Consider the following 24,821-nt stretch of genomic DNA (forward strand, 5'->3'; position numbering starts at 1 on the left):
ATTGGGACTTACAGGTGCCGGGGGTACTCGCGGCCTATCGAATGGCCCCTCATGCGGCGACGGGGTTTTCCCCATTTTTTCTTATGTATGGGCGGGAGGCCGATCCGGCCATGGACGTCCAACTGGGGATTTCCCAGCCACGTGCAAAATCTAAATTGGCAGACCACATCAAATTTAATATCGCCAAATTGACTGAAGCGCGGGAGGCGGCAAGGTTGAATTCGCGGTCGCGGCAAATTGCAAACGAGAAATTGCATGAGCGGAGGGTGCATACGCATGATTGGAAACCAGGCGATAAGGCCTGGCTGCATTGCCCACATGCACCGTTGGCTACGTCCCCCAAGTTGTTGAGACCTTGGAGGGGACCGGTGGAAATTGTGCGGGTTGCACGACCCCAGAGTATACAGATTAAATGGGGGAAACGCCGTTGGTATGTGCACCCCTCCCGACTGAAGCCCTATGCGGCACCGTGTGACCCCGTTCTGTGCCGTGACGACCGGGCGTGTGATGTGACCGTCGACTCGGGGAGGGAGGTGTCGCAGGCTGATCCTCACGTGTCTCCACCTGACCCACCCCCAGGTGCCTCGGGCTTGACGGCTGCTGACCGTCGAGAGCCTGAACCCCGGGGCACGCACGAGTCCTCGATGCCTGGCCGATGTCTTCCTGAACCGCCGGCACCACCGGACGTTCAACCGCGTCTGGTGCCGTACGACGGACCGGCAAGGCGGACTCGGGCTAGGTCTCAACAATTTTCATGAAGACGTTTTTTGCTCTACACCGAGCTCGCCCGGTGTTCCCCTCTGCCGGGGTAATGTCCCGTTGTAGGGACGCTCGGAAGAAAAGGGGACACTGCACGAGTCGAAAGAAAAAAAAAAATTTCCATTTATTTTTTTTTACACATACACATTGCTATTGTCACTCGCCGGTTTGTATATATTGTTCTATTGTCGCGGTGGCATTGGTTGAGGGTTGCGGATGGTAGTGTTCGCGTCGTGTTGTGTTGTTAGGTTAGTTGTTGTTCTTGTTGTTGTGTTGTGTTACGGGGCACACAGGGGGGTTTGTATATATTTTTATAGCAGCCGGGGCGGCTGCGAGCTATGTGGTAGGGGGTGATGTAGTGGTGGTATTGACGTGCGCCGACTGTGACAGTGATGGATCACGGGGCGGCGCGGGGTGCGGGGTTGGGCACGCGCAGTGGGCGTGGTGTGGACGCGCGCGCCGGGAGTGACAGATGACGGGGCGGCGCGGCGTGAGTGGTGAGGCACGATGAGATGTGGGAAAAGAGGATCGTAGCCAGCGCCCGGCGATTGGTCGAATAAGTGGGTGCTCGCAGCGACGTCCGCAGGTGGGGTATAAAGGGGGACGCGCGAGAGCACTCGGGGAGAGTTACCCAGTTGAAGACCCGAAGACGGAGCTGAAGACTTAGTCACCGAGTAGCTAAGTGGATGTTGGTCATCCGAGTAGCTCAGTGGCGTTAGTCGCCGAGTAGCTAAGTGGATGTTGGTCATCCGAGTAGCTCAGTGGCGTTAGTCGCCGAGTAGCTAAGTGGATGTTGGTCATCCGAGTAGCTCAGTGGCGTTAGTCGCCGAGTAGCTAAGTGGATGTTGGTCATCCGAGTAGCTCAGTGGGCGTTAGTCGCCAAGTAGCTAAGTGGGTGGTTGTCACCCGAGTACTAAGTGGATGTTGGTCATCCGAGTAGCCCAGTGGCGTTAGTCGCCGAGTAGCTAAGTGGATGTTGGTCATCCGAGTAGCTCAGTGGGCGTTAGTCGCCAAGTAGCTAAGTGGGTGTTTGTCACCCGAGTACTAAGTGGATGTGGGTCATCCGAGTAGCTCAGTGGGCGTTAGTCGCCAAGCAGCTAAGTGGGTGTTTGTCACCCGAGATATAAAGTAGGTGTTAGTCACCTGTAACCAAGTTTGATAAAATAAAGAGTGTGTTACCCGTGAAGTCGTCTCCCGCCGAGTTACTACATTACACGTCCGTGCCACGAGGCAGGAGGCGCGGCTCCACTGGTCGTCGCGTGCGCGTCACGGATGACGCGAGGCCGGGCGCGCGCAACGTGACAATCCGGCGCGGAACCCGCGTGGTGACGTCACGCACCTAGGGGGGGGAGGGGGTGTCCGAATATTTGTGACGATGTGTGACGAGGGCGGGAGGAGGTGAGAAATGTGACGTCACATCAAAATGCGCAACTTTAAATGAATGTAGACAACACGTTCTACTTAATTAAATAGACTTTTTAATAAATGTTTTCGCCTACAACATCAGAGTGCAGCGCCACATTAAATACGCACTACAATGACAATAGTTTAAAGCGATTTGAAGCATGTTTAAAAAAAATTTGGGGGGGGGGGGGGCAGACCTTTGTGACGTCATATTTGAGGGGGGGTCTGACTTTTTGTGACGCCGTGTGACGAGAGGGGGGGGGGGGTCAAAAATCGTCCAAAATCGCGTGACGTCATTTATGGACGGCCCCAAAGGCAGCACTTGACGACCCGCGCGTCACGCCTGGCAGAGCTGTTCAACACGGCTCGTTACCCTGCTTTTAACCCGAAGGTCAGCTCCTCCCCTTCCCCCCCCCATCAATACATCGAGACGCAATTACGACAACTGCGGAAAACATTTGTGTCCAACAGTTCAAATAATGAAATCATTGTGCACACACCTCCACCTCGGTTGGGTTCTTGGGGGGCGATTGTGCGTTTACTGTGGCGCCCCCCCCCCCCCAGTTGTGGAACTCCCCACTGGTAGCACCCCCCCAGGTGTGGAACTCTCTACTGGTAGTAGGAATTCAAAGGGGAGCGATCATAACGCCGTGAGTTAAAATTCAAGCCACGGTTGATTCGGCCTCATCATAATTGTCATCATTGCAAACATCATCACTGTCATCATCATTGTAATCTTCATCATCATCATTGTCGTTACCATCATCATCATTCTCATCATCGTCCTCCTCTTCCTGTTGTTGTTGGTGGTAAAATGAACGCTACTCGGTGGGTCTGCACCACCTAATGGGATATCATCATTGCTTCTTGCGTTTAATTAAGGATAGGCTTGTTCCTGCCATACAAGCGTGGAACTACCAACACTTGTTTTGGACTGCCAAAGACAAAAGGAGGACTGCCGTCAACTCTCACAGGCACATGCTCACCCGGTGGTGATCATTTGATGATGATGGCCATTATGGTTTATAGTTGGTGATGATATTAGAAAGCCACTGGAGCTATCCACTTTTAAACCACCTAGATTGAAAACGCATTTCTTTAGGACTGCTTCTTGTGTTGAGTTTTTTGTCCTTCCCCCCGCACCTGCAATTAGCACGGTTGACTATGCACGGTGCAAAAGAAGTTCAACGTACATACCAGAGAAGAATGAGGATTCACCCTGGCCAGGATTTGAACGCGTGACATTAATGTGACGGTATTGGTCACTTGTGTGACATCCTCGGTGACAGTGGCAGATGCATGGGGACCAATGCAAGCGATACAAATTCTGCGGAAAACATCGTCGATGCCCAATCGAGTGCTCGTCACTCACAGCCCACAGAGAGTTCTGGTGCCACGGTGGCTAGGAGATGTTAACTACCTCGCCTGGTATACAGGAGGTCTTGAGTTCGATCCTGACCCTGACGCCTGCTGCTGTATATTCGGAGTAGTTTGCATGTTCTCCCCGTGGTTGCGTGGATTTTGCTCCGGGTGCTCGGGTGTTTCCCTCCGCATATAGAGAATCAACACGCGTTCAGAGTATTCAGCTGCTGTACATGTTCACGTGATGGTAAGCCACTTCCTTGAGCTATCATTTGTGATAGGCAGGTGGCTTCTGAAAAAGAGCTATACATTTCGATTTAAAGCTTTCGTGACTGCAGGGATTCATCTTCTTGGTTCTTTCGGTAAAGTCACATAGAAGGGAAGTAATACAATAATAAAAAAAAACATAATAAAATAATTCTCACGACGTTTCGGCCACAACACAAGCAGCCGTCCTCAGGTGAAGACCAGGTCTGTCGAGGCGACAGCGTCTAAATGAAACACTTTACCGAAAGAACCAAGAAGAAGAGCTATACAGCTCAGTGGGGCCTTAGCTGAATAAAATGAAAGAAATAAATAAACGTGAGTTTAGTCTTTCGTTTTATTTCATTCCACACAGGCGGAAATGACGTGCAATGATTTTAACACCGCCATTGTGCCACGATAATTGGTTATAAAAAAATAACAATGGACAGAATCCCCTCACCCCCCTGGCCATCTACTGCTGGATGAAGGAGGCCTATCCCTAAAGTGTGGATGATCAGACCGGATTTCACGTCACTCAGTGCCGGTTGGTGAAGGGGTTTCGGAGCAAGGCCCAGAATGGGCTCGGATGCTGCTCGCCAGGAATCGAACTTGGGTTGCCAGATTCGGAATAATGTTCATCCTGGAAAAATCCGATGAGCTTTTAAGCAATTTTTTTTCTGGAGATGTGCCAGTATGGGGCGGGTCAGAATGTTACAGCAGCAAATAATAAAACAGCGATGGGAGCGCAAAGTATAGGAAAGGTTAAAAAAATCTGTAAAAATATGTGAAAGAGTTTGAGGCGAGCGTAAACCGATGCACCACCGCTCCTGCCACACCCTTGCGGTGTGCTGTTCGCTTAGTTCATACCCACAATGGTAATCATCTACGCAAGACATCGCGAATGTCCATGCCGACAGAGTTACTGACACAAACACATTGCATGATATTTAATGTTTAACTTGTAAAGCCCTCAATGTTATTTTGTAAGTCTATTCTCCAGGTGACCATGGTAATTAACAACCTGGAATATTTAATGTCTCTCTGGACAAAACCCATCTTTGTTGCCTGCCACTGACGAGACAAATTTTTTCGAAAAAAAAAAGATTCAGAAAAGGCATGACTTCACAAGGCGTTCCGATTGTCACAACACGGCCGCTTAAATAGCGATGGGACCGAGCGCAGATTAAAATGCCAAGCGAGCATTGCGTGGCCAGATCAATTGAGATTCCTCCGAGATGACAGATTTGAACTCTGACACCGGAAGATTAGGCCAGGCTTCTTGTGTCTGGAAAGTTTGGCGATCTCTAGGTCAGTGATCAATGACTACACGACACATTTGAACAACTTTATTCGTTGACTTAATACGGCTGGAATTATAAATTCCAATTAAGATTTCTAAATGGGTAGCAAAAACAGTGCGGGTATGCATGTGTAGTGACTAACTCGGACACACACTAAGAGTTGGAGGCACTTCTTTATTAACAAGCACCATCGGGGTTAACACTTTTATAATTAACTAGTCCATCGTTGTTGGTGACGTTACTCAGCCAGGAGAGTTGGTAGGCTGCCTGACTGGCAGCGCCACGAGATGGTGAGGATGGAGAAGACTACGAGAAGGATGGTGAAGACGACGAGAAGGACGGTGAAGACGATGAGGACGATGAAGATGATGAGAAGGACGGTGAAGATGACAAGAAGGATGGTGAAGAAGACGAGAAGGACGGTAAAGACGACGAGAAGAACGGTGAAGACGATGAGAAGGACGGTGAAGACGATGAGAAGGATGGTGAAGATGATGAGAAGGATGGTGAAGACGATGAGAAGGATGGTGAAGATGATGAGAAGGATGGTGAAGATGATGAGAAGGATGGTGAAGACGATGAGGATGGTCAGGAAGACTTCAGCATCACGACGGGGATCCCACTCCAACAACAGCCCCGAGGTCCCCTACAGCCCCGCCCCCTTTCTAGAACCTACCAGCAGCTTCCCGGTGAGCCCCTTCTGTGACCTTTGCCCTCGATCCCCCTCTCGTGTCTATCCTGGCCTGCTGACGTCAGGGCTGCTGTAAGCCGCAGATTCCCTTCCCTGCCAGCAGCCAGCGCTATGCTGCTACATTACTATTCTATGCCACTACACATGCATGTTAAACTTTTTTCGCACCGTAACCTAGCCAACCCTGCTAATTGGAGGTGCAGAGGAAGGACAACAGACTAAACACAAAAATCAGTTTTAAAGAAATTCGTTTTCAATCTAGATTTTAAAAGTGCATAGCTCCAGTGGCTTCCTAACCCTGGAAGGAAGAGCGTTCCAGACGGCCACAGAAGTGCACCTGAGAGTGCGCGATGCATTGGCCATCTCCGTTCCATGGCTCGCCAAAAGCCGCTGTCGCGTGATGGTTTGTGCTCCTTAACGAGATTAGCAGGACATTGTGGTTCACTTGTGGCAAGCACTTTGTGTGTAATGAGTCCATCATTGGGGAAAAAGGAGGTTGCATGTGTACATCGTTTTAAGAGGCACTCAATCATAGGCAGAGTAGAAGAGGATAGGGGAAATGTCTTCAGCCTGGACTTGAATAGGGGCAGGGAGTCGACAGCACGGACGGCTGAGGGAAGGGAACTCCAAACAATGGGAGCATCAAAGGAGAAATGAAGTCCCCACTGAGTGAAGGTTGCCTGGTTGCCCAACACGGAAAGGGAGGCTGACGTCGGGCTGGTTTTCAACCCCATAGGGCTCACCATCAGGGTCAGGCATGATAAACAAATGCTGCGCTTTAAAGCTTTCGTGACTGCAGGGATTCATCTTCTTGGTTCTTTCGGTAAAGTCACGTAGAAGGGAAAAAATAATAATAAAATAATTCTCACGACGTTTCGGCCACAACGCAAGCAGCCGTCCTCAGGTGAAGAACATGTCTGTCGGAAAGAATAATTATTTTATTATGTTTTATTTTTATTATTTTATTATTTCCCTTCTACGTGACTTTACCGAAAGAACCAAGAAGATCAATGCTGCGCTGTTTTACCGGATGTTATTGGCTAGAGCAGTCCATTCTAATTCACAGTGACCGGTCATAAAAAAACGCAACATTTCATGGTAGCTCATCACGTGACATTGCGGAGCAATCTGGATAACAAAATTAACCTTTGTGGCGGGACCCCGGGGTCCCGGCTAAACGGAAGTCAAAATCGTAATTTATTTATTTATAATAATAGGGGTTTCTCCCTTTTTTCTGGCAAAAAAACTGAAACATTTTGCAAGGGATCATGTTTACATGTTTACAAGAACAAATATCTGATAATTTATAAATTGTCCTTGAAACTGATTGGTCCACCGCATGAGACGAGGCTCTAAGGAAAGGTGTCTCTGGTGTGGACCAATCAGTTTCAGGGACAATGCATATATTGATAATTGGTTTTTTACCCTTCTATCTGGCAACAAAACTGACACCTTTTTACAAGGAGTCATGTTTGCATAGACCGCAATACCTGCAGTCATAATACAAACAAAAGACATAACTCTGATAATGTGCACTGTCCTTGAAGTTGATTGGTCCACACCCGAGACAGCTTTCCTTAGGAAAGCTGTCTCCGGTGTGGACCAATCAACTACACTTAGGAAAGCTGTCTCGGGTGTGGACCAATCAACTTCAAGGACAGTGCACATTATCAGAGTTATGTCTTTTGTTTGTATTATGACTGCAGGTATTGCGGTCTATGCAAACATGACTCCTTGTAAAAAGGTGTCAGTTTTGTTGCCAGATAGAAGGGTAAAAAAACAATTATCATATTTTTACTGGCAAATGAGGTTCCCATAGTGTAGATGCTTATATTATCAGAGTATTGTTTCTTGTTTGTTTGCATTCTGACTGCAAGTATTGTGGTTAATGTAAACATGATCCCTTGCAAAAGGTTTCGGTTTTGTTGCCAGAAAAAGGGGAAACCCCATATTATTATATTTTAGTACTGGCAAAGGAGGCCTCATGGTACAATTTATTTATTTATTTTTGGCGGCTCCGTCCCACCGCTCACACAAACGCCCGCGACCCACGTGGCGCGGATCATTCTGTCGTCACGTCCTGTCCAAGCGCAGCAGCAGAGAGGACGAATGTGCAGAAGAGCTAAACAAGCGAATGCACTCCATGCTCGGGTATGGGCAGGATCATAAGTCTTATCCAAGGCTGCTCAAACTGCCTACACGACTTTTATTTGTCGTAACGGTATGCATAATACAGTATTATTTGTGACCTACCAATGTCTGCAGCCAGGATCAATCGATGACATTCCTATTACCTGCAGATATTAAACAGATGAGATGCGTTGCACCGTTAATTCCTCCTGTTTGATAATATTTCTCTTGTCCGTATGCATCTGTGCAGGTAGGTTTTTTTGCGGTTAAGCCATAGTCCCCACATATACCGCTCGTATCAATGCGGATGAGAGGAGCGGCGACCCACTACTCTGCAGAGTAACGTTGGTATAAACGCTTGTTACAATATGAACAGCGCATTGAAAACGCGTACTATTTTATGTACTGTTTACAAAGTGTATTCACAAATCCACACTGAGAAATACGATGATTGACAATAGGGGTGTGAATGATTTTTTCGATAGTGTATTTAAATAGAGGTACTGCAGGTAAGTAGTTTTCAGTTTTAAAGGCATAGTTTAACAAGACAACACTTGCCACTATCCTTCGAAACCATTGGTGAAAAAGTTTTGTTTACATTATAATGTTTATGCGAGAGCCGGGGGCTTATGGGACCCCGGGGTCCCGCCATAATGTTCAAATGTATAAATGAACCTCCATTCTGTATCTCTACGAAAAAAAATCACCCATAATGCCCTACGACAGCACGTGAGTTATATTGGCTTTGCGAAAAGTAAAGTATGATGAGGTTTATTTTTTTTAAAGACAACGATGTCCATTCCACAATGTCACGTTGATTGGAATAATTCCCCAGGCCGTAACGCCCTCATCCGTCGCTGCACGCGCGGGGTCCAAAATGAACCAAACTGTTGACTCACCGCCACGTGACCCCCGGCCGGCAAAGCGGACCGCTGGGGGTAAACAGAATGTCTTGTAACAGATTTCGTGAGAGAGATAGAGAGAACGCGCAGAGTGATGATTGCGATGGCAGAAGATTGCTGGCGATTTGCTTCACAACACCTTACGCGATTCCTGACCCCCCCCCCCCCATCGCTTGCCGTGCTAGACGGTATGAGCTGCACGCGTTCAATTGACAACAGCCTATATATATAAGCCTGCAATTGCAGCCACTCTGGGTGGTTATTCCAGCCGGATTTATATTTTATTTCATCGCTTTAAAGTGAAAGCAGTGCGGACATCAAAACTTCAACGGCCACCTTTTTATTTTGTTTTATTCGAGCCTGCCGGATTAATGCTCCCGTGCGCCAGCCATCGCCTGGGGTTAGGCCCGACAGCGAAAATGCGAAGTATTTGATCATCGTAAAAAAGAAAAAGCCCACAGGCGGATTGTCTGATAACGGGTTACGAGGTGTTGTTCCACGTCCGAGGTGCGGCTCCATCCGCCGGGAGCCTCGTGAGGAATCGGATCGAGTTCCTTCGTCTCGAAATCGGCGGGACTCGGCATCACAAAAAACAGTGTGGAACCAAAAAAATGTTTTTGTTCCTGGGTAGTAAGTGTTATTTTCCAATTGCTTATGCCTCAAAAGAAAAAAAAATGGCTATTATTCCCCACAAACTTTGCTTTTGTGACCAGGACACGAAAGCCAAGTTAATAATCCCACTCCATTAATAACACTGTGTAACAAATTTATAATTTTTTGGTTCCTGGGTAGTAAGTACGGAAAATTGCTATTATTCCCCACATACTTTTATTTTGTGACCAGGACAGTGATATTTTGAAATGTAGCTATTTTCAATGAGAAAACGTGTGCATGTGTCATTCCTTCACGTAAAGTCGTGGTCACAAAAGCAAAGTTTGTGCGGAATAATAGCCATTTTATATACTTTTGAGGCATAAGCAATTAGAAAATAACACTTACTACCCGGAAACAAAAATCGTGTTACGTAAACGGACGCAGGAAATGCAATTGGATCACCGTGCGTGACACATTGCAGACGAGTTGCAACTTTTATTCGAGTCCGTGTCTTGAAGACTTATTTGGTGGGGTCGCAAAAAATTAAATAAAGCAGAGGTGTCGAGTTGAAATCCTGACTGGGGGGCGGACTCAGCCAATCATCCTTCTGGGGGGGGGGGGGGGCGATAAAATAGGTGCCATTTTGCGAATATGTCAACGGTGGTTGTTCACCTTTCCAGGCTCGTCCCCTTCATAGGAATGTGGAATTTACACCACCGGCTAAGGGCTTATAAACAGTCGATGTGTATTGCCTCAATGTTCATTAGAGCAGGACATGACTTCGAGTCGAGTGATGGGAGTGCGTGGTTACCACTGCGGTGGGTTTAGTGGTTGTGCGGCACAGGTCTCCGATGCGTTCTTTAGGTTGTTGCTGCGTATTCTTTGGAACGCGACGCCACCACCACCAGCAGCAGTAGCAGGAGAAGGCAACGCTATATCGTTGGGGAATAAAGGTGAGCTGCTCAGTTCAGTTCTTGAAGAGGCTGCCAGCAGGTGGACCGAAACGTCAGACACCGTGACAATTAACGCGCGGCACGGCCCCAAGACGCATCGGAGAGAGCCGTACAAGCGGAAGCCTGCCCAGCGGTCGTAGCTGTAGTATTTGTAAGCACACTACATTTTGGGTGTGACATTTCACAGTTTGGGTGCCGCGTTCGAGACTGCAGCTGCCAGCCCCCTGGCCTTAATCGACTCGACACATCTCAGCAATGCCAAGGGCAAGACCGTGTCACCAGTAACAACACCCGGCCGACGTGATGTCAGCGCCATAATGCCACCGTTAGAAACGCGTTGTTGTTGTTGTTTTCTCCTCGGCGCGTGTATGATTGTTTTGGTTCTGTTCGGGTACATTCTCTCCCACTTCTCCCCCAACCTTTCCCCCGACATCTCTCCCCCCCCCCCCCACTTAATCTTCTCCTCCCTTGCTCCCGACGAGAGTAGCAGGGCAGTGAAAGCACTGTCACCTCTTCCCGGTCCTTACTCCAAGGGCGCCTGGTCCCCGGGTTTTGTTGCTTGCAAGGCGCGCGTGTTCCCGCTACCAATCAGTGCGCGTTTCTGTATTGGCCTCTCGTTTAAGAAATGTAGTTCATTATTTATATATGAAAAAAAAAGTAACGTCACGCTCGGTGGCGCTGCTATATACAATTCGCATCCGCGTTATATATATATATAAAACAAAACAAATCTTCCCTAATACATTCATCGTAGCGTTATATCCAACTCGCGTTATGGAAAACAACACGCGGCGTTATGGAACAGCTGACTCGACTCAAGAGTGGTTGAGCAGTTCTGAGAAGCGGTGCTCAGGCGCAGACCCCGCAATATCCTGCTCGCGGCACTGCTGGCGGAAGGGCCTCCGCTCAAGGGGAGCGCTAAGAGAAGCCCCTCTGGAGAGGGTAGCTAACAAGCGACCTGCCCATCGCCCGACTTACCCATTTGGTGGACCTGAGGCGCAGGGTATTAAAGAAACCTCCCCGTTGTTTCAGCTGCCACGCCGGGAGATCGAACGGGGCAGCCTATGGCATGCGAGTCCGTGGTGCCAACTGTGACACCGCGTCCTTTCCCATTTATAAATACGCCCATTTGTTAATTTTAAATATTTGCACGTGGAAATCCCCCCCCCCCTCCCCCGGAGACGAGGCGCGCGACGGGCGAGGTGGGATGTTGCGCTTGAGCGCAATCGCGTCAACGTTCAAATGCGTCGTGCGCGATCTCGTCAACGTGTCAAAACGCAGGCGGGCGCGTCGTCGTGCCGAATCCACGTCGCCCGGCGCAAGTGCGCGAGACGGCGGCCGCGCGTCGAGGTCAGAGGTCAACGCATCGATTCTGGCGCGCGGGCGATGAACGATTTGACTCACGGTCGTGGGGGGTGGCGGGGGCGGGGGGGTTAAACCAAGTCGAGTCTGCGGGGGGGGGGGGCGGGGGGTTAAACCAAGTCGAATTTGCGGGGGGGGGGGGGTAAACCAAGTCGAATTTGCGGGGGGGGCGGGGGGGGGTAAACCAAGTCGAGTCTGCGGGGAGGGGGGGGGGGGTTAAACCAAGTCGAGTCTGCGGGGGGGGGGGGGGTAAACCAAGTCGAATTTGCGGGGGGGGGGGGGGGGGGGCGGGGGGGAGGGTAAACCAAGTTGAATCTGCTCGCAGGAGAAATTCCTCCGAGCATCTCAAAGCAGAATTCTGGTGGGATTTTAAAAAATTACAATTATTATTCACGTCTGGACCGGCCAGGGGTATGGGTCGCCACCCCCCTCCCCGTGCCCCCTCTCCACCCCTCCCCCCACCCCACCAACACTATGAAATAACAATGCTAATGACGTAACAAAACAGGACATATCACGCGCATGCACGGATTCCGGAACGCCATTCCACGTGCGTTTGTCTTGCGAAGTGTTAAACCCGTCGGGACAGAAAGCAAGTGGGTAGCCGTCAAGACAAAATGCTCTTTCCAAATGCTGTGCTGTCGTTCTTTATGATCTGGATTGTGTCCTCAGGTTTTGGGACGACGCTTAGCTCAACGTGGCAGGGGTGGCTCCCTCGTAGCAACGCGACTTTTTACGCAAAAAAAATGTTTCGTTCGTATTTGGATAATTATAATCTACGAGAGTTATCGTGACACCCTCCCTCCCCCCACGGAATGTTACGCATGGAGGGGCAGCGCTAACACATTAACGCTTTCAACATTACCCGAAACGCAATCATATATATTATGATTGTGTATATACGGTTAGCGTGAACATAAAAAACATTATTAGTTTCACGAAATATCAATCTGTCGCCTTGTTTCTGCTGCGACTGACGCAACATCATTCGTGAAATATCACAGGAACACAAAAAAACCATACGTCAACTCTTAGTGCAGAACATTATATATATTAAAAAAAGTTACATTCGTGACATAACGTAAACGGATCATGTTTATGACTGTTAGCGAAGAAGGCGGCAAATCATTTGATGCCGTCTGAAAGGTTAAGGCGCAGCCCTGCAAATTCTTGCCAGCTCAACTGCTCATGGGAGAGATGCTGTTTGGCCTACTCGTCCACGCTGGCAATAACGTCTTGGAATAGGCGGGTTGGGAGTGTCCACACGTGCACGTGATGTGGGGGAAGGACAACGAACTAAAACACAAACAGCACTTCGAAAGAAACGAGTTTCAAATCTAAGATTTAAAAGTGCATCGCTCCAGTGGCTTCCCATACCCCACCACACGCGACCTGGCGATCGACGAAGTGGGGTCGGCACCCATGTACACTGTTGGGTGTGCAGGAGCAGCATCGGTGGGGGGGGGGGGGGGCGTCGGGGAGGGGGGGACATTTCTGAAAATGTTTAGAGAGATTGACCCGGTGACCTCGGGATTTAAAGTCCCGTGTGCTTTGCGTATATATGTAACGTTGAACTTCTTTCGCACCGTACGTAGCCAACCGCGCTAAGCGGAGGCGTGGTGGAAGGCAGTGAATGGATCTGTCGGAGAGACACGGCGGGGCGGACGAAGGCGAAGATTCAGATTTTCTCCATTTGTGTTGAATTTGTGCTCTAAAATTATAAATTCTCGTGCACGGGTGTTAGAGTGTTTGTCCAAGCAATGCTGATCATGGCGTTGCTGCATGTCGGCCGAGTGGCCCTTCAACGAGAACTTCTTTAGCTCACCGGGCTTCAGTCGGGGAATAAGCTTGCGACCCGTGACTACGAAACGTGGGCGCGACGCCGCTGTCCATGACACGCGATTCACTCTTCGCGTTGAGTTGTTGAGCACTCTGAAAGCAACGGAGCTGCAAAGCAAAAAAATTCGAAAAATTTTAACGAGGAAATTAGCAACTCCCATCGAAACAAACGCGATGTGGCGCGAATAATTGATTGCGCGAACCTTCTAATTTGGCGGCGGTAATTATAAAATCGATTAACGCTGAACATTCGCGCTGCGCTTAATTTTTCACAAAAAGGAGATAAGTATATAAATATAACAACAACAACACAAAAAAAGACCTGGCTCCTCAGTTTTAAAATGCAGTGCCTTTGTCCCCATAGAAAATAGTTCACACCTAGCGACCTAAATGTTTGCGACGGCTCGGACGTGACGACGATTTTATAGCGCCCGACGGAGACCGTGCTTTTTTTCCCTCCTCTAAATTCAAATTCTAACCCTCAAGCATATTCCGCTACAATGCCTTACAAAGTGTGAGACGCCATTTATCGTAAATAACTATGCCTCGCTCAACAAGGGGGGGGGGCGTGTTTTTGATTGATTGATTGCTTGAATGAGTGATTGAAATAAGCCTCTCCTTTAAAGAGACGACATCGCTCTTGTTTTCCCTTCGGGTTTCAGGCCAGGAAGCCACGGTCAGGCATTGAGAAGTGTTGCAATGTTTTAGTTGGTTCACTCTGAAAAACCTCGTCTGATCGGATTCTGGCCATTAGAAGGGCACATTGTTTGCGGCGTTCGGCTCTCCCGATGACATCTGAATCCGAGTTAAAAACTTCCATTTGCTAGCCAGGAAGCCACGGTCAGGCATTGACAAGTCCTGAGTTGGTTCACTCGAAAAACCTCGTCCGATCGGATTCTGGCCATTAGAAGGGCACCTTGCTAGCGGCGGGCGGCTCTCACGATGACATCTGGATCCGAGTTCAAAACTTCCATTTGCTAGCCAGGAAGCCACGGTCAGGCATTGACAAGTCCTGAGTTGGTTCACTCGAAAAACCTCGTCCGATCGGATTCTGGCCATTAGAAGGGCACCTTGCTAGCGGCGGGCGGCTCTCACGATGACATCTGGATCCGAGTTCAAAACGTCCATTTGCTGGCCGTTAGTGAATCGTTTTTAAGGCCACGTGGCAGCACGCCAAAAGGGTGGGGGGCCGTCTCGAGAAGGAGGAGGAAGGGGGTTACCGTTCCCCATCACCCAGTGACATAAGCACGCTGACAAAACATAACACTGTGAAGGCGCTGCACACTATTAATTAAACGCCACGGGCTTCTTGTAATATATCCACTGTGTAAATATCCATGGCTTGCGCCATCTGTTCTTGCCGGGGCTCAATATTATTCTAATGGAATATTTTCTTGGAGCGATCCTTTGGCCTCCACCCAAAGCCGTGCATAAGTAACTCATAAAGGATTTTTTCTGAACTTCCCAGTTGGAGCCGAGGAAGGGGGAGGTAGATAGGGGAGGGAGTACTTTAGTACATTTTCAAACGAGCCATACTTTGAAAGTTTAAATGGAAATAAATTAGTATTGTTATATTCCGCAGCTATCGTCCACAAAGTCTCAGCGCACAATCTGCCCCTACCCCACAAAAGTGTTTTCCTTCAAGGCAATTGCTTTGATGCTGTAATCTAATTTATATAAATTATATATTTCTTTTTTTAAGTAAGTTGTACTTCTCGAGTTGGGCACAGCTCAGAGTGATTTGGAAAATAAGTTTATAGAATTACCTTTGGCACACGATCAACCGTTTCGCGTTTATTGAGGACATTATTTAAAGTGTATGAATAAATAAACAAATAAATGTGAGTCTGTGTGCACTGTGTGGTGGTGGCTCAGTGGTGAGCGAACTGCGCCACGAACCCGGTGACCCGAGTTCGATTCCCGCTCATGGCCAACACCAGTTACGATTATCTGAACCGTTTTTGAGCCTCCCCTAGGTCAACTCAGCCTCAAATGAGTACCTGGGTGCGGTGTGTAAACATCGCTACTGGGGAGAGAAAGGCAGGCGGGCGTGGTGTTGGCCACCCACCCCCTCTTGTGCCGTTCCGGCCTTTCACAGGTGCTCGCTAACATCACTTGCCCCAACAGTCTCTGAAGGCTATGAGGGGGAACTTTATCTCTCTGAACGCGCTGCTCCACGGACCCGTGACACGAGAATTTGATTCCCGCTCGCCGACCAACAACTAGCGACGTTAATCTGAACCGGTCCTGGGACATCCCCTAGGTCGACTCAGCCTGAAATCGATACCTGGTGTGATGTGTGGAAACATCAGCACTGGGAGGATAAAGGGTGGCCGGGCGAGGTTTTGGCCACTTATCTCGTGAACAACATTTGCACGAAAAAGTCTACTAGGCGGATCTATGTCTTTGTGTAAAGGTGCCTTTAACATAATTTAATAAACAAGACAGCCACACAGACTGGCTTGTGGCGTTTCCCCCACTGTTTGAAAACATTTACCAGTAATTCACGACCTTTAAATATTAAACGATCTTAAAACAAACGCTTTAACAACGTTCATATTACCAGGTAAGGCCCACTGAGCTATACGGCTTTTTTTTCAGAAGCGATTTGGTCACAAATGTTAGCTCAACGAAGCGGCTTATCAAATGGAAATTGTGTAGCAGCAGCAACAGCAGCAGCTATAGCAGCCAAATACTCTGAGCGCGTGGCGTTGATGCGAAATGTGGAGGGAAAAACCGGAGGACCCGGAGACAAATCCACACGATCCACGGGGAAAGAGAGAACACGCAAACTCCAAATATACAGCAGGCATCGTCAGGGTCGGGATTGAACCCACGACCTCCTGCATACCAGGTAGTTAACATCTGGCCACCGTAGCGAACAAAACTGTACTTGTGATAGTACTTACTTCAAATTTATTTTAAAATAAATATGTGCGTGACACTGCCACCTCCCCCCCTCCCCCTACATTGCGATTTCAATGAATGGTCGCAGATTCCAAAATTCAATTACAATGTTATTACCTTAGCAGTCTGGTGAATACTCTCTGGTCCTTTCGGTAAAGTCACGAAAGCTTCAAATCAAGTCTGGTGAATGCAGCGGCCTCTCGTGACTGCAGGAGGTCCGGTGTACGCTTCGCATACAAAGTACACGAACCGCAAAACACATTGACACCCGTGGCAAACGCTTCAACGCACGAGCTTTTAAGAATCAATATTAACTGATTAATTAGATGCATCATTACCCCACGAAAAAAGTTGACAATTCCTGCCAAATGATGCATCCGCTCAAACAGTCTAATGCAATCACGCATTTTTAACCAGCGGGGAGTTTAGACTATTCCCACACCCCCCCTCCTCTTAAAATGTACTTAATAGGCAAACTTTTAAATAGCTATTACTATTTAAAAGCTAACAGTGTCATCAATTTTAATTTCTGGAAGGTGCCTCTAGATGTTGTTGGGAGCCACGTGTGGAATGGCGATGACGCGAGACGCCAACGGTCGATGTGGACCCGCGTTTCACTTTCTTCATTTCCCCGATGATCAACAAGAGAGGTTTTAATTTGTTTGGGTGGTTAGATCGCTTCAATATCGATGTGTCGTTAAACCCCGCCACCACCCGACGCAGCCGAGTAGTCAGGTTTGTCACGCAAACAACACGTGCCAATTCGTTTGCCAGTTCAGCACACCGTTCGTGTTTTGGGAGACTAAACCCGCAACATTTACAATTCGAGTTACGGCGTTTCGCCGGTGAGTAAAACCAATTGTGTCGTGGGTTTACTCTCCAACACACCGGTGTGCTGAACTAGTAACCCATTGCCATGTTTTGTTTAAGTGACAAGAGCCTTTTTTGGGTTTGATCGCATTTGTATAAATGTGTCGAAACCCTCCACCACCCGACACGGCCAATCAGTAAGGGATTTGTCACGTGAACAAAACGCCAATTAGTTACTACTTCAGCCCACCGGCGTGTTGAAGAGTGAATCCACAACATTTACAATTTGAGTAGAAGGACGTTTCGCTGGTAATTACACAAACAGCATCATCGGGCGATTTGCCAGAATAGTGAAGCCATCCACCTGCTTCCGGTCTCAATAAGAGCAGGACAACGTCATCATTGAACCCAACTATTTTCTCTTTTTAAATTGCAAACTTTTGTCACATTATAATCTTTCCACTCGAGGGTTAACCAGTCGACTACCCACAATCCATGGCGCGCAGGCAAAACATTGAATTAAGACTCGAGATTGTTTTGGGCAACTTTGGTTACGTTCACATCAAGACAGACAGAGCGGGGAGTGGAACAATTCGTACTGAATAGAGCCCACGGAGAAACAGAAGCGAAGGGGGGGAGAAAGAAATAAAACCACAAGGCTCCTACTGAGACTAAATCAAGAAAAACACACGCGCGCACACGATTAGAATCGTTGGCAAAAACTCCAGCAGATATTCCGAACGTATTATATTTAAAATGAATCATTGTTATTGCTGTGATGTATTCGCAGCTGCTACTTTGTTCTCTGCAGGGGTTTTTGTTGTTGTTTTGTTAGATTTTGTTCTTTGTCTTCTTCTAAAACGGCATACGCGTACAAACGTTCAACCGACTCTTGTTTTTGTAGTTGCGGTTGATTCTTTTTGAGCCGACGTTGAAATATCATTCGTGCGTTCATGCAAAAATAAAAAATAAAACGTCGTGAGTTCCGGAGGATCCGCAACAACGAACACTAAAATATAATTTCTGATATTTCTTAGGTGGGGGTGGGGGGGAGGGGTGATTTTGAAGACTGTAATTCGCATTTCTTTGTTTACTAATTAGAAAAAGAGCTATGTGTAGACTTGATTTGGAGCTTTCGTGACTGCGAAAGCAATACAACACAGAGAGTCGGCGTTGACTGTTATGTTAGCCGACTTTCTGTGTTGTATTGCATTATATTTCTAAGTTTACTATGGGTTTGTTTTCTCTTTCGTTTGTACCTGATGATGATTGCTTGTGTTGCAATCGAAACTTCGTATGCAATTATTAAATTTATTATTTTCTCTCTCTACGTGACTTTACCGAAAGAACCAAAGAGCAGCTCTGTGTAGCTCAGTGGCATCACCCGACTCCACGTCGAGGCCCCCTCTGGAGAGAGGAAGAGGGTAGAGCAGAGCGAGAGAGTGAGCGAGAGAGTGAGCGAGAGAGTGAGCGAGAGAGTGAGCGGGAGAGTGACCGAGAGAGTGAGCGAGAGAGTGACCGAGAGAGTGAGCGAGAGAGTGAGCGAGAGAGTGAGGGAGAGAGTGAGCGGGAGAGTGAGCGAGAGAGTGAGCGAGAGAGTGAGCGGGAGAGTGAGCGAGAGAGTGACCGAGAGAGTGAGCGAGAGAGTGAGCGGGAGAGTGAGCGGGAGAGTGAGCGAGAGAGTGAGCGAGAGAGTGAGCGAGAGAGTGACCGAGAGAGTGAGCGAGAGAGTGAGCGAGAGATTTACCGAGAGAGTGAGCGAGAGAGTGACCGAGACAGTGAGCGAGAGAGTGACCGAGAGAGTGAGCGAGAGAGTGAGCGAGAGAGTGACCGAGAGAGTGAGCGAGAGAGTGACCGAGAGAGTGAGCGAGAGAGTGAGCGAGAGAGTGACCGAGAGAGTGAGCGAGAGGTGTGGGTTTACATAAAGCAAAGTTTAAATAATAAAAAAAATTACGAAATAATGAACGAAGCAAAGTGCCGACTACACCGAGCATCTTCTTGTTTCCACTCATCGTAAAAAAATAAAAAAAGGAGAGTATAGAAGTGACATCGTATCGGCGAACACATCATTTGGCGGCAAATGCCTTTTGTGGAACATATTCTTAGGTGTTTTCGGTAAAGTCACGTAGGTAAAACATTAAAATTAATAAAAGTAAAATAAAATAAAAATCACGACGTTTCGGAGGCAACACAAGCTTCCGTCTTCAGGTGGAACCGTCACAGCCACGACAGCTGTATCAAGTAAATGAGAGATTACAAGAGCTACCACTCTGTATATATAATGGTTGGAGAGGGGGAAGGGCCAAGTACGGCACACTTTTTATTAATATGGTAAGGTGAGGCTTAAGACTAAGAATAGACTGCATAACAAAAGGCTGAGCCTTTGTTATGGAGAGGTGCGGTTTGTGACTAAGCCTGGCCTACATAACAATAGTGTGAAAAAAAAAACCAGCTAAACATGGTAAAGCAAGCCTGGCCATGTTTAGTTGTTTCTTTTTTCATTGCAGTCACGAAAGCTTCAAATCTAGAATTTTGTACCACAGTTCCGCGGCCCTGTCAGCGCAACAACCACCACACCGTGGCAGCGGCAAGGAGGTCGCCACAGCGTCTCCTTAATCTTGAGAACAACTGCGAAACAACTTTTTCTTGTCAAGATGACCGGCCGCCCCGAAGGGCAGAGCTGTCTTCCTGCTCGTCTCTTGTTCCATGCTCGTGTCTCTTCGCCTGCTCCTTGAACCGTGCGATGCTCCGTTCGTGAAAGCTCACTCTTCTCGCGTCTCTCTCGCCTCTGTGTGCTACGAAGAACGGCCATTCGGCCGGAACGTCGCCCGTTCAACGGGGTGGCCCCAAAAGAGTCAGGACAAAGGGCGTAAGTCAGGGGTGTCCAAACTTTTTGCAAAGAGGGCCAAATTTGATAAAGTGAAGATGCCCGGGGGCCAATAGTGCCTTCTGACATTTTTTAACCACAAAGGTTACGTGAAAATACATACTGTTATAAAAAAAATGTTTTGTCACATTTACCTTTATTTTTCAAATGACAATGCAACCAAATATAAGCCACTTAGGCAGACGTGAACAACTCTAAAAACACAATTATGCCTTTCATTCAGTCAGATAACATTGAACAAACTGTATAGAATACCTTAAATTGCCTCATGAACATTTTAAACAGGAGTTATAAGTAATGCAAAGTGGTATGAAATCTGACCGTGGGCCGTGATTGACCCGCGGGCCGGACTTTGGACATGCCTGCCGTAAGTGAATGTATTTCAGCACTGGCATTAAAACATTACAGTTGTTTATTTGATCTATTATTATGTATCTTTCTCTACTTCCTTTTCAGATGACATTTAATATAGGAAAGAACAAAAAGCCTGACTTAATTGAGACAAAACATAATTGATGAATGTTCAAAGATGAAACCTGTTTTCTTAAACAAAATAAAGGCCTAAATTAATTGCAAAAGAGAGTCCACGCTTACGTTGATGTCAATGGCAGTTAGTTTAAACATTTGTTAGAAGAAATTAAATATCCCGATGTGATTTGTGAAAACAAATATAAGAATCATGTGTGTCCTGACTTTTGGGCCACCCTGTATAAAGCTTTCTTTTTGTACGGCAGTGTTATTGACGAATGTGTTAACATTTTTAAAAAAAATCATATCAGTGACGTCACGTCCTGTCGTTTTTATTGTCACGCTTCGATGTCTTTTTTATTGTCTTAAATTTAACAGAGGCCAGATTTTCAGGTCTTGTTGAATTAATCGGAAAATCGGACACACGTAAAGCCTATGTATATAATTTGTAATCATCTTCTAAAAGCTCATGAGCAACAATGAAACAATTCACTTACCCAGCAGATGAATAAATTGTCACGCTTCGATGTAAGATTCGATTACATTTTTTATAACCATAATAATCTGCGGTGAATCGTAGCGCATCCAGTGGCTGCAGGGGTGACGCGAACCCATTTATGAGCAATATTTATTGAATCGCCATCACTCAAAAAAGTGTGAAAAACTCATTAAAGTCAACAACAACAACATAGAATGTAAAGTAAAATATCACCAGCGCCTTTGAATTGTGAGCTAATAACCCCGATAACGCAATTTCACACAGGAACATTATTTTTTTGGGGGGGGGGGGGGTATTTTTGTTGTCTGAGCCCACTTTATCCCGAAGGTTTTGAAACCGCGCGTCCTTTGATGTGCAAACGAGGAGCGATGATTTGCGGCGGGTTTCGATCGTCGCAATTGAATTGTGGAAGGCCGACACAGCTCCAGCATCCAGAATACGTGGAATCAGTGCCGGATGATCCCAGTAGCACAAGTAGCTACATGTGTAGTAGCTACATGTGTAGTAGCTACATGTGTGGTAGCTACATGTGTAGTAGCTACATGTGTAGTAGCTACATGTGTAGTAGCTGCATGTGTGGTAGCTACATGTGTGGTAGCTACATGTGTGGTAGCTACATGTGTGGTAGCTACATGTGTGGTAGCTACATGTGTAGTAGCTACATGTGTAGTAGCTACATGTGTAGTAGCTGCATGTGTGGTAGCTACATGTGTGGTAGCTACATGTGTGGTAGCTACATGTGTGGTAGCTACATGTGTGGTAGCTACATGTGTAGTAGCTACATGTGTAGTAGCTGCATGTGTAGTAGCTGCATGTGTAGTAGCTACATGTGTAGTAGCTACATGTGTGGTAGCTACATGTGTAGTAGCTACATGTGTAGTAGCTACATGTGTAGTAGCTGCATGTGTAGTAGCTACATGTGTGGTAGCTACATGTGTGGTAGCTACATGTGTGGTAGCTACATGTGTGGTAGCTACATGTGTAGTAGCTACATGTGTAGTAGCTACATGTGTGGTAGCTACATGTGTAGTAGCTACATGTGTGGTAGCTACATGTGTGGTAGCTACATGTGTGGTAGCTACATGTGTGGTAGCTACATGTGTGGTAGCTACATGTGTAGTAGCTACATGTGTGGTAGCTACATGTGTGGTAGCTACATGTGTAGTAGCTACATGTGTGGTAGCTACATGTGTGGTAGCTACATGTGTGGTAGATACATGTATAGTAGCTACATGTGTAGTAGCTACATGTGTGGTAGCTACATGTGTGGTAGCTACATGTGTAGTAGCTACATGTGTGGTAGCTACATGTGTGGTAGCTACATGTGTGGTAGATACATGTATAGTAGCTACATGTGTAGTAGCTACATGTGTAGCAGCTACATGTGGAGTAGTTATCGGCCCCGCACTTTCAAGGGCCCTGCGCTAAATGCTTTCAAGCTATCAATTCCGGTTCAGTGATTCTGCGCTTGCTCTATTACTATAGTACTATACCGCCTTCAACTTGTATGAACGCCTGGGTGTTTAAGGTTAGCGATTTGTCGTATTGTCTGGCTGTAGAGCGAATGAAAAAAAATACAATTACTTTACTATAAAAGTTTAAAAACATAATGTGTTTTAATATTTACGTATTTATTTATTTATTTAAGGCCCCTTTATAACACATGCTACAGGCCCCACATTCGCTTAATCCGGCACTGCGTGGAGAGGGAATAGAATTGGTGAAGGGCATGGGATCTTCCACACGCCAACACGAAAAGTCGTTGGAGGCCCGAAAGGGCCATTACGTTACAGGGGGAAAAATAAACTCTCGGCACCTCTGCCTACTTTAATGAAGAGGTAAAATCATAAAAGTTGTTAGGTTAAAAATGTTTCGCAGAGGTTCAGGAAAATAATCCTGAATTTTTTTTCGATTGAAAGCTTTCGTGACTGCATGGATTCATCTTCTTGGTTCTTTCGGTAAAGTCACATAGAAGGGAAACAATAAAAAAAACATAATAAGATAAAATTCTCACGACGTTTCGGCCACAACGCAAGCAGCCGTCCTCAGGTGAAGAACAGGGCTATCGGAAAGACAGCGTCCTTAGAATTTTATCTTATTATGTTTTATTTTAATTATTTTATTATTTCCCTTCTACGTGACTTTACCGAAAGAACCAAGAATATTTTTCGATTTAAAGCTTTCGTGACTGCAGGGATTCATCTTCTTGGTTCTTTCGGTAAAGTCACGTAGAAGGGAAGTAATAAAATAATAAAAATAAAACATAATAAAACAATTCTCACGACGTTTCGGCCACAACGCAAGCAGCCATCCTCAGGCGAAGAATGAAACACCCCAAGCTTGGAGCGTATATTTAAGCTGGGTTAGAGGGGGGGGAGGTGGGAAGAAGAGCGCCTAAACAAAATAATTTGCATATCAAGAGGAATTCAGCATATGGAAAATGCGTAGGAGGTGGGCGGGGGGGGTTCCAAATCAATACTATGTCCGTGCATTATGCAGGATTAGCAGCATCAAAGGGGGGGGGGGAAGGGGGGGAGCATTAACAAAGGAAAGGAATGTTAATAGTATGTAGCTGTAGTTACTAAACAACCACGTAAAAAACTACAGTATAAACTGCATGACAAACTAAAGTATAAACTACATAGCATCATCAGTAAACTTACTATACTCTACAATAAGCTGAGTTACTAACAGTAAGTAATACATGAAAAATTCTACGTTGTAAAAAATTATATAATATGCTTCCATCTAAACTTTATTCTCTTACATCACACGCGTCTATACCGTACTATATACTTCCATAGGCAAAACCAACATTAAATTACATACTGTATTGCTATAAACCACCCTATACCTTATACATTTTTAATATAACACTATGTATTATTCTACCCACCCTAATGTGTATCAAAATGGTTTATTACGTCCTTCCAGTGATTGCTAAGCCAGAATCCATCTTCTCGGTTAAAATTGTCTCTGTGTTTGTAAATGTGGATCGCCTCATGTACGAATCTCTCATGATAGCCAGATGGCTTGCAGAGAACCTCTGTCTTGGAGAAGTCAATGTCATGTGAGCCCACTGAGTTGTAACAGTGATCTGCCACGGCTGAGGTGTTTGTCCTACAGTGTTTCAGGTCAGCTTTGGGGAAACCAAACGACATGTCTCGGACCGCATCCGTGAACATAAAGCTGACCTGAAACACTGTAGGACAAACACCTCAGCCGTGGCAGATCACTGTTACAACTCAGTGGGCTCACATGACATTGACTTCTCCAAGACAGAGGTTCTCTGCAAGCCATCTGGCTATCATGAGAGATTCGTACATGAGGCGATCCACATTTACAAACACAGAGACAATTTTAACCGAGAAGATGGATTCTGGCTTAGCAATCACTGGAAGGACGTAATAAACCATTTTGATACACATTAGGGTGGGTAGAATAATACATAGTGTTATATTAAAAATGTATAAGGTATAGGGTGGTTTATAGCAATACAGTATGTAATTTAATGTTGGTTTTGCCTATGGAAGTATATAGTACGGTATAGACGCGTGTGATGTAAGAGAATAAAGTTTAGATGGAAGCATATTATATAATTTTTTACAACGTAGAATTTTTCATGTATTCCTTACTGTTAGTAACTCAGCTTATTGTAGAGTATAGTAAGTTTACTGATGATGCTATGTAGTTTATACTTTAGTTTG

This window comes from Lampetra planeri, chromosome 36 (genome assembly GCF_965212315.1).
Source record: "Lampetra planeri chromosome 36, kcLamPlan1.2.h2, whole genome shotgun sequence".
NCBI classification, from domain to species: Eukaryota; Metazoa; Chordata; class Hyperoartia; order Petromyzontiformes; family Petromyzontidae; genus Lampetra; species Lampetra planeri.